The sequence below is a fragment of the Anabrus simplex genome, chromosome 2 (assembly GCF_040414725.1).
Source record: "Anabrus simplex isolate iqAnaSimp1 chromosome 2, ASM4041472v1, whole genome shotgun sequence".
NCBI classification, from domain to species: domain Eukaryota; kingdom Metazoa; phylum Arthropoda; class Insecta; order Orthoptera; family Tettigoniidae; genus Anabrus; species Anabrus simplex.
In genome coordinates, this window is record NC_090266.1 from 898,897,040 (window position 1) to 898,914,456 (window position 17,417).

Consider the following 17,417-nt stretch of genomic DNA (forward strand, 5'->3'; position numbering starts at 1 on the left):
GTAGTATTTATCGATAGGTCCACTAATAATATAAATATTTGAGAATTAAATTTTAGGCCTTCCCCTAAACTACCATTTCACTCAGCGTGAATAAAATTATTCATAGCCTAGATTACAGTAGCTCATTCTTCGACTATGCATACCAATTTTCATTGAGATAGGACCACTCGTAATGTAAATACTTAAGAATTAAATATTTGACCTTCCCCTAAACTACCATTTTACTCAGTGTGAATAAAATTATTTATAACCTAGATTGTAGGTACTTATTTTCCGACTTTTTATACCAATTTTCATTAATGTAGGACCACTAATAACATAAATATTTGAAAATTCAATTTTAGGACTTCCCCTAAACTACCATTTCTATCAGCGTAAATAAAATTATTTATAGCCTAGATTGTAGCGACATATTCCCCGACTTAACATATTGATTTTCGTTAAATTCTCTTTAGCCGTTTTCTAGTGATGCGTGTACATACATACATACAGACAGACAGATAGACAGAAATTACGGAAAAGTAAAAAGTGCATTTCCTTGTTACTGTGGACATGACCGATATAGAAATACCATTCTTTTCAAATTCTGAGCAATGTACAGATAAAACTCTTATTTTATATATATAGATTTTGACCGTGAGTCTCAGTAACTATCAAGAATTATTTCACTGAGGCGGCTACTGACCGCGTCTCACAATTATTTACCATGGCCAGATAATTTATGCCATAAAAATTTTATCACTAAATTCCTTCACAGCCGGGCTGAGTGGCTCAGACGATTAAGGCTCTGGCCTTCTAACCCCAACTTGGCAAATTCGATCCTTGCTCAGTCCGGTGGTATTTGAAGGTGCCCCGTGTCGGGAGATTTACTGGCACGTAAAAGAACTCCTACGGGACTAAATTCCGGCACCTCGGCTTCTCCGAAGACCTTAAAAAGTAGTTAGTGGGACGTAAAGCAAATAACATTATTATTATTATTATTATTATTATTATTATTATTATTATTATTATTATTATTATTATTATTATTATTATTATTATTAATGCCTTCACACATAAATAAAGAGACTACATAATAAAATGCTCCACCATGCAACATTTCTTGAGAATGTCTTCAATATGTTTTGAAAACTATGCCTAAAAATGAAATCTACCCAAAATGAGCAGCTAGCGTATAACAGAGTAGGATGTAGCGAGTGGCATACTTGGATATTTTGAGATAATGTGTGGGAGAATTTTCACCGTAATTAAAGGGGAAATTCTATTCCATCTTCTCCCTCTTATTTCTAACCTTATTCCACGTTACCTAGCTTAGGCACATTGTATTTATTTAACTCAGTTTTACAGCCGAATGCCTTTTCCAACGCCAAAGCTATGTGGAGGAATTTATTCACTACCAGCATTTGTGCCCGTTCTTCGCACCGGAATTTGCAATGTGTTACATGTTACTTTCGGGAATTTCTGCGAAGTGACATGGCTCTATTCGCACGTTTAATGGGCATGTTAAATTGACACTATCCTACGAAAGCGCGCGGCAGTAACGTGAAATATGATTAAACCGAGCAACGTCGAGAGAGAATGAATACGATTTCCATCCCAAAATAGTTTATAGGAGATTATACAACTACTGGGAAAGGTTATTACTCCTCGACAGTCGCTGAAGTACTGAATCGTCTTGGTTCTTATCTACATCATACACAGAACAAATAATAACGGGAAAAGAAAGGCTGAGTAGCTTAGTCGGTACAGAGCTGGCCTTTTGAGCTCAAGTTGGTGAGTTCGATCCCGGCTCAGTCGGGCGGTACTTGAAGTTCCTCAAATATGTCAGCCTCGTGCCAGTAGACTTACTGGCGCTTTAAAGAAATCCTACTGGACAAAAAATCTGGCATACTGGCGACTGAGAAAACCCTAAAGATACTTACTGGGCCGTAAAACCAATAACATTATTATAATGGGAAGAATAGAACCATGTGCACTTCCACTTTAGGACTCAGAAATCGTCGTGTACTTCAAGGATACATTACAGGACCGTTACATTTCACGATGGGCAGGTACCACAGTTAAAAACCCAAGCAGTCATAGATCTTGCATGCAGGCAGGATGTTTATGATGTAGGATGTGCGACAATAGAATTGAACGTCATGCTATCATTAAAATTAATAAATAAGCTTTCACCTTGAGCACCATGGAATTCAGCAATAGGCAAGCTATACTTTTATGGTGTCTAAGGAGACTGATTACATCTGGGATCTAGTTGTGATTCAACAGTCGCCTTTATAAACGGTCGTAAACCAGTACATGATGTACCTATACCGTCACTTTCCAATCTGGTCGCGAACGCAAGAGTATTTTAAGAAATCATGGAAGTTTTAATTGTCCTTTCTGCTAACCAATAATTACTCGTAAATTCCATTAAGAAAATAAGTATCCTAGGGACACTTAAGAAAAATCTGCACTTCATATTCCTTAGAGTGCTCTTTATTGCTCGCATCCAGGAGAAAAATACTGGACAAGAACTACGGGGAATAGCCGTTTGCTTCAGTTTGAATTTCCGGAGTACAAGGATGTCACACCATCTTGGTGTCCTGGCAAGTTCGCTTTCTTGATATAAATCATTTCCGTACAATGGACAAAACTGCCGTGATTCGCCTGGTGTCCGGTGGGATGGCCGGTGTTCTGGGTGTAGCCCAAGATTGCGGTATTTACAATTGAGTGCGCCCCACCCTAAAGCATCAGTCTTCTCGTAGGAGAGCGTTCTCTCCCTGTCCCGTGACGGGAGTGCTCAATTGGTTTCCACGGCTTGGCTAGCCGTATGACTCGCTTGCCTCTTCTTCTCCTGATTCAATTTGGCTCTAGTTGCTTGGCTGGCTCCCTCAGCCCTGCCGTGCTGTTTAATTACCGAAGGAGCTCGGAGTCTGGAAATTAAGGTGACCTGGTCCTGAGATTGTTGTTGATGTGACCTCTGCCGTCTATAACTCCCCAATTCGAGAAGGATTGCTGGCTTCAGCGACGTGCCTTGGGAGACAAGAGCGCGCTATTACGGGACCGGGAAATGAGAGGATCATGACCGCCAGCCTACCTACCACACTTACTTAACAGATAAGACAAATTGCACGCTCTTGGTGGAAGGAATTGTCACGCCTGAAGGGTGGCCCAAGGATTAGCATCCTCAACTAATGGCGAGGTAAAGAGATTCGCTAACCAGAGCAGCCAAATCTTAACATCGCTAGAAGCTTGTTATTTATTCACAGCGGATTCGTCATTCATCCGACGACTGTCTTCCAGATCTAGCTTAAGGGTGTAAACCCACGAATTTAATAGAGGTCGTACTTGGCTGTTAAAAGATGCAAAAACATCCGATCATCTTAACACATATCTCCTGCATATTTAGTGTCTACTGCGCCATAGGAATAACAGGAGAAAATATTCCAGATAAGGTACAAAACAGGGTTTGATTAGCCGTCCGGATACTTAGCTGAATGGTAATCGAAGTGGCCTTCATTTCAGAGGGCTAACGATTCGATTCCTGGTCGGGCCGTGGATTTCAACTGTATATGGTAAATTTTTCTTGCACAGGGACTGGGTATTCCTGTTCGTCTTAATCCAATTTCTTTATCTACCCGTATATACAACAAATACCACTACCAACCACCACAGAAATACGCAGTACGTCGCTCCACATAGGGTTGACGTTAGGAAGGGAATCCGGCTGTAAAAATAGGCAAAATTCACATCATATGCCTAGCACAATGAAATTTGGGAAGGTCAGAAATAATAATAAGAACAGAGGCTAGTTAACCGTGAAATAATTGATCAGAAACCATTCGTACGTCACTCTGGAATTTGCCCAATAACAGTATAATATTTCATATCAAGTTGTTTGTGTACAGGGCAGGCCCTCAAGGATTATAATTTCTGCATACACGGAAATATGGCTGACTGGATTCCCCATCTGGCTCATTTAAAAATTCTCACCAAGACGCCAGTGTATGTAGGAGTTATGAAATGAAAAGTCATCCGCCTAGAATTAATTCCAGGTGAAACGGGATGTTCTGTGGAAGTGATCAGGATGCCAGCAGTTCAAGTAAAATCAAAATTTCATTTTTTTAATTTAAGTAATAGTTTAAGAATATGATACAGTAGTTTAAGAATTTAAGAAATGAAGGATTTAAGAACTTAATAACAACATTATTTGTTTAATATCCTTCAGTTACAATATATCTTAAGTGTAGCGGGGCTTTAGAATTTTGTCTCGAAGGAGGTCTTTAGGCCTAATATTTAAAAAAACTGACATGGATTTATCACATTTAAAATGCTTCGACCTTAGTCGGAATCGAACACATTATTTGGAGAATAGAATGGCTACGATTAACCAACTGCGTCGCTGATGTCAGCCTGAAGCCTTTACAATGTACTTAATTTATGGATCGTTCAAGTGTTTGTTTCCTTAATAAAGAGGCTTGGCAAAGTATAATAATCAGTTTATATTGTTATTACTTAAGCTTGGAATAGGGCAATATTTACTTAATTTTAGTATTACCTTTCTAGGAGCATGAAAATTATGACAGAAGCAACAGGCAGAGGAGAGGTTGCTGCAATTCACACGCACCTCAGAATGCATTTCTCGTCAGTTTTGCTAAATGCTTTACGTCGCACCGACACAGATAGGTCTTATGGCGACGATGGGACAGGGAAGGGCTAGAAGTGGGAAGGAAGCGGCCGTAGCCTCAATTAAGGTACAGCCCCAGCATTTGCCTGGTGTGAAAATGGGAAACCACGGAAAACCATCTTCAGGGCTGCCGACAGTGGGATTCGAACCTACTATCTCCCGAGTACTGGATACTGGCCGCACTTAAGCGACTGCAGCTATCGAGCTCGGTATCGTCAATTTCCATTCACTATATAAATTCCTTGGAAGGAGTTCGTAGATATTTAAAACTGTATGTAGGTTTCACATTAAACCCTAAACACTACATACGAAATTCAGGAGCCTTGGATTTCTGAAGGCTTCCATTTTTTAATAACCCGGGCACTGACTGACTTGGAGTGATTAGTTCTGTGGTCGGCCACTTGCACACCAAAAGTGGAAGTCTCGTTTCTGAAGTTTTCGACTTCCTGGCGGGAAAGTAAACCAGCGTCTTTTTGAGTGAATCGGACGCGTCATTTACATCTCGTCTAGGCATCCACCAATATACAGTATATAAGAATACACGTACAATAATTATGGGATCACATAAATACTAACCTTTCCGAAGAAACTGAGATCCTCAGATCTATGGAATTTTCAGATCGCAAACATGACGGAATAAGATATTTAACAGTTGTATACATTTATCATAAGCAGAAGGCACAAATATTTACATTTTGCTCTTATGGTTTTCATTCCCCCTTCTTAAAATAATACATTACCTTTTATAGTTAAAATTGTTGGCCCCGCGGCGTAGGGGCCAACGCGTCCGCCTGTCATCTGGCGGCCTCTGGTTCGATTCCCGGCCGGGTTAGTGGTTTATAATTGTAATGATTACTATCCCTGGCCTGGGGACTGGGTGTTTGGGACGTCCGTAATCTTACTTTCCTCACACTCAACACTCCACACCACCGCCATTCAAATTACACACAGGTTCATAAAATATGGTGCCAGTAAGAGCAAAAGATCCACATGGGTCGACGCTCCGAACATATAGCATTTCTTAAAAGAAGTTACAATTCGTGTAGCATAAGCTAAAATTTCTTCCAACGCGTGCCGATTAAAGATTAATATTTCCGCTAAATGTTTATCTTTAATTCATACTGTTCCGGGGATACCGTGGTTTACAGATGTGAAAGAAGTTGTGGGCATGAATTACTGGGTATAGGAAAGTAAGAATATTAATTTAAAAAATTAAAATTGGAGCGATATTTCTTTCTGTTCTTTTTTTAAATTTTCAAATTTTAAACTTTACACTTTGCTAATCAAATAACAATTCAGGTACAGAACTAGCTCCTTAGCTTGGGTAATAATGTTGTAAAAATCAGAATAATCAACTAATAACCAATTAACCGCCTGAGCTTGAAGCTCCCTAATTACAAATTTAACATGGGCACTATTGCTTATTTCAACCAATAGTCAAAGAGACAGATCTACCAATTTCTTTTACACCAATAGGAAGAGCATCTTTGCTCTACAAATTTATACTTTCGAGGCCTATGAAAGGCACAACCTACATTAAACAAGAATTAAACATTACTCACTGTCTTAACAGTTTGATTTGCCTTAAAGTGAAATGAATAAAGTTAGCTTTAGCAGAGGTAACAAGTACCTATTATATCTGGTCTTATTTAAAAAAAGATAAAGTTACTGGCAGAACCTCAAAATGTTAGGAGGCGAACACTTGCACTCCTTGAAATTTACATGAAATACTTAAAACCCTATTTGGACTTATGGCCCAACGTTACATAGGCTAAGCATATACTACGGAGGTGACTAAATGGAGAAAAGTATTTAAGTTACAGAAATAACTAAATATAATTTAAAGGTTACAGAATCATAGCCACCATAATATCAAGTTGAGAGAGAATACAAGACGGTACCTTACTCTCTATTCTCTGATTTCGGTAAAGTTCTTTCGACTTGTTTGAAATTTACCTTTAAAGTTTGAAATTTACATATGCGAAAATAAAAAATTTACATTACTAAAAATTTGAAACCTGCCCCTCGACCTAGCTTTGAAGGACTATCACATATTAACCAGAATCTGCCATTACCTTGAGCTGGTGGACCTCAAGAAGATGGACGAGGCAGCCTCCGCCTCCGTTACGAACACATTCTAGACTGGAGCGATCGCAAAGACAACATGGCCCGAAATGTGCCAGCTTTTATAGCGGAGAGGAAGGTTCCAGAAAATTCCGGGCCAAGGCCTTGACGCATCCATAATTTTCATTGGATAATGAAATAAATATCAAAATGTTATCATTGGTGAATAAATAAATGTACAAAGTTTCTTATTGGTAGAAAAATAAGGCTGGTGGGAAGATATAGAAGTGTTGATAAAATTTGAGCATAAAAAATAATCAATAAACAATTGAGTTTAGAAAACCTTCACATACAAAATTACTCTGAAAATTATTATTTCACCTTCACTCCAGAGGGCGCAACATAAGTTCATAGTAGAGACATCTGCTGAGAAATGTTCAAACTATTCCCAAAATGAGTGTCAGATTTCCTGACCTAGGTGGCCTCCTACAAGGCGCTAGTTTTAAATGCACGGAGTGGGTGTACCTCCGGTACCCATACACACCTCACAAACACTACTAAGTGGACTTATTGAGATTAATGCGTCCATGCCGTTACCAATAATTAAGTGATAACAAATCAAAGTTTCCCCAACATTTGCTCAACTATGTGAATAAATGAAGGTTAAGGGGATTGAGATGTAACCAGACGGCTTTAATTTGTCACAGCTTTCAGTGAGTAAGTAAGTTAGTAAGCAAGTAAGTAAGTAAGTAAGTAGATAAACAATACAGAAGGAGGGGGAAGGGAGGGATGTAAACCTTCAGCTTCTTCCCTTTGGAAACTCGATCCCTGCACAATTCTTAGTGTCAATTGTTCAGGGCTAGTATTGACTGAGGAAACTGTTTAAGGCAGAGAACTGTACAGGTTACGCAGTTACACAGAGCGTGTTTTGTGCTGTTGGTCTGGGCAGGGCCTATTGATGTGATTTCCCTTTCAATGACCATATTGCAACCAGTATTGTTCTCAATGATCACCAACTGGTTAACCACAATCGGAAATGCATACGATATTACAAGTGACCAGGAAGGATAAACGAAAGCCAGTGTGGTGACCCATTGACTCCCGTAATCATCTATCCTTAAAATTGTGTGCGATTTCGTACGTCTCATCCGAGACCATGGGCATTTTGAATCTTAGTCCTAATTAAACGTCAAGGGATAGCAATAGTTAAAGGTAATAGTTCGTGGTGCCACTCTACTGTGACGTCTTTCAAGTGCTCAGACCTGTTACCAGGTGTGATCTGACATCTCGAGAGTGGGTGTAAACAACGTCTGTGTTGGTCGTGGAAAGCTGCCGTGAATTACGGTCTTAGCAGTGGGAGCCAGATGAATGAAACGTTCCATTGTCGAAGTTGTGTGGACATTAAGGATTCTTCGAACGACGGTGTCAAGTGTGTATCGGGAATACCTCGTGGAAGGAATTACCACCCACAGCGTAGAGCGCAGTGATGGACCACGAATTTTATTGATCACGATTATGGTCGTCTGGCTAGAATTGTCCTTGGTAACAAACAAGTCACAGTGGCACAAATCACATCCACATTCAATTCAGGAGGTACCAGGCGCATATCCAGCAGGTAACTGCAGAGTTCTTTAACGTCAGTGGGATATGGGAGCAGAAGACCTACCGGAGTGCCCTTGTTAGCACAACGACACCTGACACAGTGTCCCACCTGGGCGCGTGATGTTGCTAATTAGTGATTGCTACGTTAAAATGCTCGGTGACCACTAGCAGCTCTTTATCGACCTCACGTATCCCTACAACGATCAGATATTCTAGCAGGATAACGCATTGTGTCATTCGACCTAAGTTGTCCAGAACTGCTTCGAGGAGTGTTCGGAAGAGTTTCAACGACTGCTGTAGCCAGCTCGTTGGCCTGATATGAACCCCATCGAGCATTTACGGGACGTGGTGGTAAGGTCCATTCACACCGAGGACCCTGCACCTGCAAATAGCAGGGAGCTGTGGATAGTTATCTCATCACAGGTCTCTCTTGCACTTGTTGAATTGATGCCACGGCGAGTTCATGCTCTTGGTCGAGCTAGAAGAGGGCCTACACGATACTACGTCTCATGACCTTTGACATATCAGTATATAATCATTTGACTAAGCACTATAAGAACACAATAAACCCAATGTTCTTTGCACCTGTCATTCGAACACAGACACTGACCTCTTTGCAACACCCCATGACATCCTTAACCATGTCGACCTTTGGCATCAGCGGGCTGTGGGTTCATGAGAAATTGGTGTCACCGAAGTGAGAGAATCATTGCTGTGGAAAGACAATCAAATTGTGGTATAAGGAGTTATTGGGAGCGACTTAAGGTCACCTCTGGTAGTGATTCGGAAAACACTGACGGCATAGTAGTAAGTCAATGACATTCTACGAATTCATGTGTTGACCATCATTCTTCTGTTATCGGCTTTTTGCCTTAATAACTTACATTGAGGTTTACTGAGACGCTGAGAAGCAAGAAATTTCAACTTCCAGAAGTTATTTTAGACGCTGGTAAACCTACCATCACAGAGCGTGTTCGCTACGCGGTTTGAGTCACGTAGGTTTGAAGTTCCATTCGGGAGAAAGAGGCTTCGAACTTCTGTGCCAGCAGTCTTGAAGATGACTTTCCGCGGTTTCCCGTTTTTAAAACTCAGGAAAATGCTGGAGCTGTACCTTAAATAGGCGACGGTCGCTTCCTTCTCATTCCTACCCCTGCCGTATCCCAGATAGCAAATTTATCTACTCTGACAAGCTTTGCGAACTTGACCGCCGTTACGTAACACCAGACTGAGTAAGGATCAAACCTCTCTACTAGAATATAGAGTGCCCCTTACGCCAGCTGAAACCCTTTACGAGAAAGCATCCTAATGCAACCATTCAACATGATAACACCTGTCCACATGTAGTGCATGTGTCTGTGGGCTACCTGCAACATGTTGCCAGTAAGAAGAACATGTGGAGGATGTGCTCGGACGTCAAATCCGACTGAGTTCAATTTACGGGATATTGAGAGTCTGTTACAGCAGATGGGAATCGATTTATCTTAGGGTAGAGTGCAATCCAATGGTGGGTATAACCATGTCCGAGGGGAAGTTACATCCTGTTAAGATGGAACAAACAGTGTGTCTGTATACCTACTATCAACTCTGGTGTCCTTTTAATCACATTATTACAACATACCGTGGAAACAAGGCTTTTCAACAAGGTCAGACTCACTTCATTTCCAGCAATCCTTCTAGGTGCTAAACCCTCTTTGTCAGTAATGTCTCATTGGAAGATATTCTGGGAGAACTTTGTAAACGTTTCTCAAATCCACATTATAACGTGAACAACGCGAACTTTCTCTGGTAATTTGAAGGATGCCTTAGGTTGTCTGGAAATTCCTAAGTGGATCCCTAGACAGAAATGCGCGTTTAAGAGAATGGAATGGATATATGTTCTATCTTTTTCACGACATAGCCCATCTCCTCGGTTTTCTTAAAATTACCTCTACTATTTTTGTATTCGACGGGAAATATAGAGGTCAAGTGGATTGAAGCTTTGCCTAACTTCCTTGCCTGCTGTGTAGTTGTTAACCTCCTATAGTTAGCAGACACTTTATCGAACTTTTTTTGTCCAAGAAGATATTTCGTCCAAACCTACTTAGTCCTTCACGTTTTGTCCAGGGATACCCGTCCAGAGCTTTTCGTCCTGTGGTACATTGCGTTTAAACTAAGTTTGTCCGGCATATTTTGTCCAGGCCATTGTGTATTTTGTCTATACATTTACTGCAATAAAATTAACAGTTTTCAATTATTAAGATTTATTGTTAATGAAATTCTTAACGTAACTGTTGCATTAATATATGTTCTGTTACCAGGACCAGATTCAGAAACAGACTCATTTTGAGCGGTATTAGTTTGAATATTTCTCGTTAAGTGGATTTTCCGAAAACAAAAAATTCGTGTTTCTTTTATTTTTAAAGGCTTCTTCACGTAAGATTTACGTCAGTCAGAGCGGGTAGGATATATATGACCAAGGTCAGGAACCACTCTCTTAGTGTGATTGCTGCCTGGGAGACCGATTACCTCGGATCGAGTAGAGGTATTTCAGTCGTCTTGACAAAGAATACTTCATTGTATTCAAAACCTCTGCAAACTGTACGAAATGTACGGAAAACAACACGGTTCAACCCGAAAAAAGAACTAAATAATTCTACATACCGTGGAAGCTTCACTTCTAAGATACTTCTGTAACATGTTAAGCTTTTGAGATATACTCACATTAAACATTTCCCCTTTTTCACTTTTTTTAAATACCCCTTAAGTGGATTTTCCGAAACAAAAAATGCCTGTTTCTTTATTTTTAAAAATGATTCCAAATACCACTTCATACATCTGTAACAAGTTTATGAGATATACTCATTTCAATCATTCACCCCATTTTTAACTTGTTTTGAACCCCTGAAGTTGATTTTCCGAAAACAATAAAAACACGTGTTTCTTTATTTTTATCAGAAATTCCAAATATTAATTTTCACGTCTTTGAACTGTTCAGTTTTGAGATATAGATATCATAATTTTAAAATTTCACCCCCCCCCCAGTTTCACCCCCTTTAGCGACGGAATATCCAAACATCCTTCCTTAGTGAGCACTTACACTGTAATATAAACGTATCCCCAAAATTTGATTTCGTTATGCCCGGTAGTTTTGGCTCGGTGATGATGAATCAGTCAGTCAGTCAGTCAGTCTGGACATGGTATTTTATATACAGCATTTAGATTGAAGCCAATACAATAACATTATTGGGCGTCTAATGCATAATGTGAAATGTATAATGTCTAATGTATAATTGGACGAAATGTTCCATATGACGAAACGTCCCATTGGCCGAAATGTTCTATGGGACGATGTGCGTCGTGAGCAAAGTTGACTCTATGAAAGGCCCTGAAAACCCCTCCTATTCCACCTGACGTGTTTACCAAGTCTATGTATGTTGTCTCACACGTCTTAGAAATTGCATCGCTGAATAACCTAACTTTGTTCTATGTCATTATCCTGGCACGATGTTTTCATCAAAGGCCCAGAAGCACGAAAGAACTGAGTTGTGAACGTTGGGTCAACATTCAGTCAGCTGAAGTGGAGCAACCCACGCATAACTCAAGTTATAGTCAGGGGGATCCCCCTAGCTCGTCACGACTTCAACATTTGAATACTGATGGCAATGATTGATGGTGGATACTATGATAATGGGTGGCCGCGAAGCCCACGCGATCAGGGGAAGCGGGAGGGAGGGATAGGAAGTGTGAAAAAGAGGCAGGTTTACTGTTTATTTATTTATTTATGGGATAAATGACGATAAGTAAATCAGTTTTATTACACTTCTGTCAAGCTCTTTCAACATTTGTTCACGTCAAATGTGTAATTATTTCCTGGTGTTATTTTGATTCGAAGTGAATAGGAAGGTGATGATTACCGTGCAATTTTTATTATACAAAATAAAATAGTGCTGTATGCGGACTGCGAATTTATTTGAATATTGCAGTTTTATGAATATCATTTCACGAAGGGTTACCGCGTTGCAATGTGAATGAATTTAATAAGCCATATTAACAGCCGTGCTCATCCGACCAACTGAATATATTTTATCCTAGGCTTTCTACATATCAAGACTAAACACAATAGTAATTCAAATACGTATGCAAAATTTAACCAGCACGAATGATAAGCTCAAAGAGGCGACTAGTTTCTGTTTTGAAGTTTGCACGATCGGATCCTGACACAGTCGGAAGATACATATATAATTGTGAAAGATTCGAGTTAGTAGATTCTCTGGCAAGTTAAAAAATTCCTTTCAGGGAAAAGTTGTGATTCGTGATAATAATAATAATAATAATAATAATAATAATAATAATAATATTAATAATAAAAACATCTTAAATGAATTTGGAGTTGATTTGAAACTGCTGGCATTAATTAGAGCCACCCTGACCGATACAAAATCCAAGGTGAAGTTCCACGGATGTCTCTCGCATTCCTTTGACATCAAAACAGGAGTCCGACGAGGTGATGGGCTATCCCCGCTACTCTTCAACTGTGTTCTTGAAAAGATCATCAGAACCTGGCGGGTGAGATTACAGGAAACCAACTACAGTCCATTGAGAATAGGAACCAAATCCAAGGGGATCGCAACAGACTGCTTAGCATTTGCCGATGATATTGCTGTTCTCTCAAACGACATAGAAACCGCTAGAGCTCAAGTTGAAATTTTAAAGGAAATTGCCGAACAAACTGGTTTGCAGATATCGTTTGAGAAAACAGAAGTAATGACCAACATCAAAGAGGCTCCACCAAAACTCCATACAAAATACGGGGACATCACCTGAGTAGATAAATTCAAATAACTGGGTGAGATCATCATGAAAAATGGACTGGACAACGAAGCACTTCAGGAGCGAGTACGCAAACTGGAAATAGCCTACCAAACATCCCGCACAATCTACAACAAAAAATGCCTTTCCCAAAACACCAAGATACGTCACTATGAAACAGTTCTGAAGCCAGTAGTTCTATATGCAGCCGAAACCCTGTCTCTAAATGCCAACAAAGGACTCCTTGAAGAACTGGAGAAAAGAGAACGCAAAATTGTGAGAGGAATCTTGGGAACAAAGTACGGAAATGGAATCCATCAAAAGAGATCCAACAAGGAAGTCTACAGCAAAATAGAGAAAATTACCGACACAATCAGAAAAAGACGGGCACGATTTTACGGTCATCTGAAAAGAATGGACGGAAGAAAGTTAACTAAAGAAATCTTTCACTTTTTTGATTCAAACCCCAAAACCAAAATTCCCTGGTTTAGAAATACCAAAGAAGACCTGCAAATGCTACATATCTCAGCTGAAGACGCCCTTAACAGGGATCTCTTCCGCAAGAAAAATATTGACGAACGGGCTAAACCGGGACGAGCAGCCGAAGAGAAGACACGGTGCCCCTTGGACAGAGGAGCGTAAGCAGGCCCACTCGCGAAGAATGAGGGAAATTTGGGCTCTAAAGAAGGCCAAGTTCAGTGTCAAATGCAACAACACTTAACGTGGTCCTTGATGGCCCCAGCGAATTATATAATAATAATAATAATAATAATAATAATAATAATAATAATAATAATAATAATAATACCTGGCAAGTTGGACGTGCGCTTAGCGCTGCGCAGTTGTGAGCTTGCATCCGGGGGATGGTGGGTTCGAAAAGCCAAGACGTAAAGCCAATAGCAAAAAAAAAAATAGCTTAACTCGCATACTTTTTTTCTGAAAAATATGCTGTTACCGTTTTCTTAGAATGTTTCAACCGATAAAAACCTGAATAAAGGATAAACTGGTAGTATTACCGGAAAGAAGGTGAATAAATACAAAACAGAGAATTAAATTTCCTAAAAATGTGTTCATATGAATTTTCTTCAAACTTCAAAGAATTCTTGCTAGTTGCTTTACGTCGCACCGACACGGATAGGTCTTATGGCGACGATGGGACAGGAAAGGGCTAGGAGTGGGAAGGAAGCGGCCGTGGCCTTAATTAAGGTACAGCCCCAGCATTTGCCTGGTGTGAAAATGGAAAACCACGGAAAACCATTTTCAGGGCTGCCGACAGTGGGGTTCGAACCTACTATCTCCCGAATACTGGATACTGGCCGCACTTAAGCGACTGCAGCTATCGAGCTCGGTCAAAGAATTCTATACCGGTATGGTCTGGCTTGAGTAGGCCAGAGAAACGTCTAAAAATGTTATTATCAGGGAATCCCACCATGTTGTTGCACCACTAAAAGTCTATGTAAGTGAAATGGCATCAAGGGCACGTATTCGAAACATTGTTAGAACACACTGACCGTAGGTACGGGGAACACTCTTCTTAGATGCAACAGGGAGGACTGGAAAGACATTTCCGTTGAACGTAATTCTATCCCCGCTGGGCTGAGTGGCGCAGACGGTTGAGGCGCTGGCCTTCTGACCACAACTTGGCATGTACGATCCTGGCTCAGTCCGATGGTATTTGAAGTGCTCAAAAACGTCAGCCTCGTGTCGGTAGATTTAGTGGCACGTAAAAGAACTGCGGAACAAAATCTCGGCCCCTCCACGTCTCCGAAAACTGTCAAAAGTAGTTAGTGGGACATAATACAACAACATTATTATTATTATTATTATTATTATTATTATTATTATTATTATTATTATTATTATTATTATTATTATTATTATTATTATTATTATTATTATTATTATAGTTATTGTATTTCTACCCCATGTTGGAAAATTGGGGAGCATGGCTATTGCTGTGGCTTCCTCTACCATTTTTGTATAAGATTTATTAATGTAAATCTTACACAAATGCACACATTATTAATACAACATCGCAGTTACAGTCTCCCATTGTTCTCACACTGTTCAAAACAATTTTCAATAATAATAATAATAATAATAATAATAATAATAATAATAATAATATCCGCCTCTGTGGTGTAGTGGTTAGCGTGATTAGCTGCCACCCCCGGAGGACCGGGTTCGATTCCCGACTCTGCCACGAAATTTGAAAAAGTGGTACGAGGGCTGGAACGGGGTCTACTCAGCCTCGGGAGATCAACTGAGTAGACGTGGGTTCGATTCCCACCTCAGCCATCCTGGAAGTTGTTTTCCGTGGTTTCCCACTTCTCCTCCAGGCGAATGTCGGGATGGTACCTAACTTAAGGCCACGGCCGCTTCCTTCCCTCTTCCTGGCCTATCCCATCCGATCTTCCCATCCCTCCACAAGGCCCCTGTTCAGTATAGCAGGTGAGGCCGCCTGGGCGAGGTACTGGTCATTCTCCCCACTTGTATCCCCCGACCAAGAGTCTGAAGCTCCAGGACACTGCCCTTGAGGCGGTAGAGGTGGGATCCCTCGCTGAGTCCGAGGGGAAAAAACCGTACCTGGAGGGTAAACAGATGATAATAATAATAATAATAATAATAATAATAATAATAATAATAATATTAATGTTAGTTGCTTTACGTCTCACTAACTAATTGTAAGGTATTTGGAGACGCTGATGTACCAGAATTTAGTCCCAGAGGAGTTCATTAAAGTGCCTGTAAACAGACAGTTGCGGGGCTGACATACATGAGCACTACCTGCCAAGTTGTGATCAGAAGGCCAGCCCATCAACCGCCTGAGTTACTCAGCCCGGAAAAACAATATCTCTCCTTGAAAATGACTTATTAGGGTATATGCAGACATTATAGGAATTAAGTCTCCGTTTTAGTAGCTCTCACCACACCTATCCATGTATGTATAATTCCCGTAATATTGGTTTGCCATTTAAAATGTTTCTTACGTTATCCGCAACAAATTTGCCCAGACGTTGGATGACATACATCTGTATCCTATTCACCAACTTGAAATAATATGTTTTAAATGTCCTTCAATTGAACTACAGAGGTACATATAATTTAGGAGGTTTGTTCAGAATGATTATAGGGAGGTACATTCACGGAAACTGTGTATGATTGGGTGTGGTGGTGACACTACAGGGATCTAGAAGGATGGCAAAATTTATTGGTGATACATTAATCAATTTTTGTAAGGAAAGGAATAACATTAATTAATTTAATACATAATTGCCAGTAGTAGTAATATGTGTTCAATCATGATTAAGAAGAGATATTATGGATGCAGAATTTTTCCCCTGAACTGAAGTGTTTATCACAGAGACAGGATACATTCGATATGAGGAGGAGCAGTTTGTTTTCCGTGCGAGCGCAGTCATGTTGTATATTATTACAAATCCGTATCAGTCAAGCATCCAGACTGCTGCCCTTATTATCTAGTACGCCATTAAAGTTGCCTAAAATAGCCAAACAAAATCAGAGAAAATAAATATGAACGTTCCTTAAATTAAATATGGTAACTGGAACTTAATTGTCTTGTTTGGCCTTTACTTTCCATATTAGGGTGATAAATGTCCCGATAATCACATCAACATAAAGAGAGAGAGACCATAAGTCATAATTTTCTTCCCAAACCTATCTACTTACGTGAATGCCAACAAGATTCTAATGAAAATTTAAGGATATGAAAATTAGGACATTTAGAGATACAATTAATTCAAAAACAAAATTAATATTGAATAAACCTTGACACAAGGATAATATTAAACAAATATTAATAAGATGTTATAATTACGAAACATCAAACGAAGTTAAAGTAATGTTTAATTTTTCCCGTCTTTAATTCACAGGAACTCCTTTACTTAAAATTAAGCAGTAGACCATTTTTGCTAAGAACACAAGAATTGCAAAAATGAAGTAAGTGAAATACAATTACATTTCCTTTGCTACGTCTCCTGTGAAAAGCGAGCAACATCAATCGATGTTTGCTTAAATTTATTTGCAACAATGGAAGATCCGAAAATGTTCCAGTTGAACGTGAGCCCATGGTGCAAAGCACGTATAGTAACTGCAGGGAACATGTTATTGCGCGCTGTATGAGTAAGGTTAAAATAGTGGTATTTTTTCAAAATAACATTTATTAAAGTCTCGATGAGTTCCAAACAGAAATTTATTTCCAGTGCATTCGAAGAGAAATTTTAGCTTCGAGATATCTTGGTTACCCCGATTCTCATGGCCCTTATATTCAGAT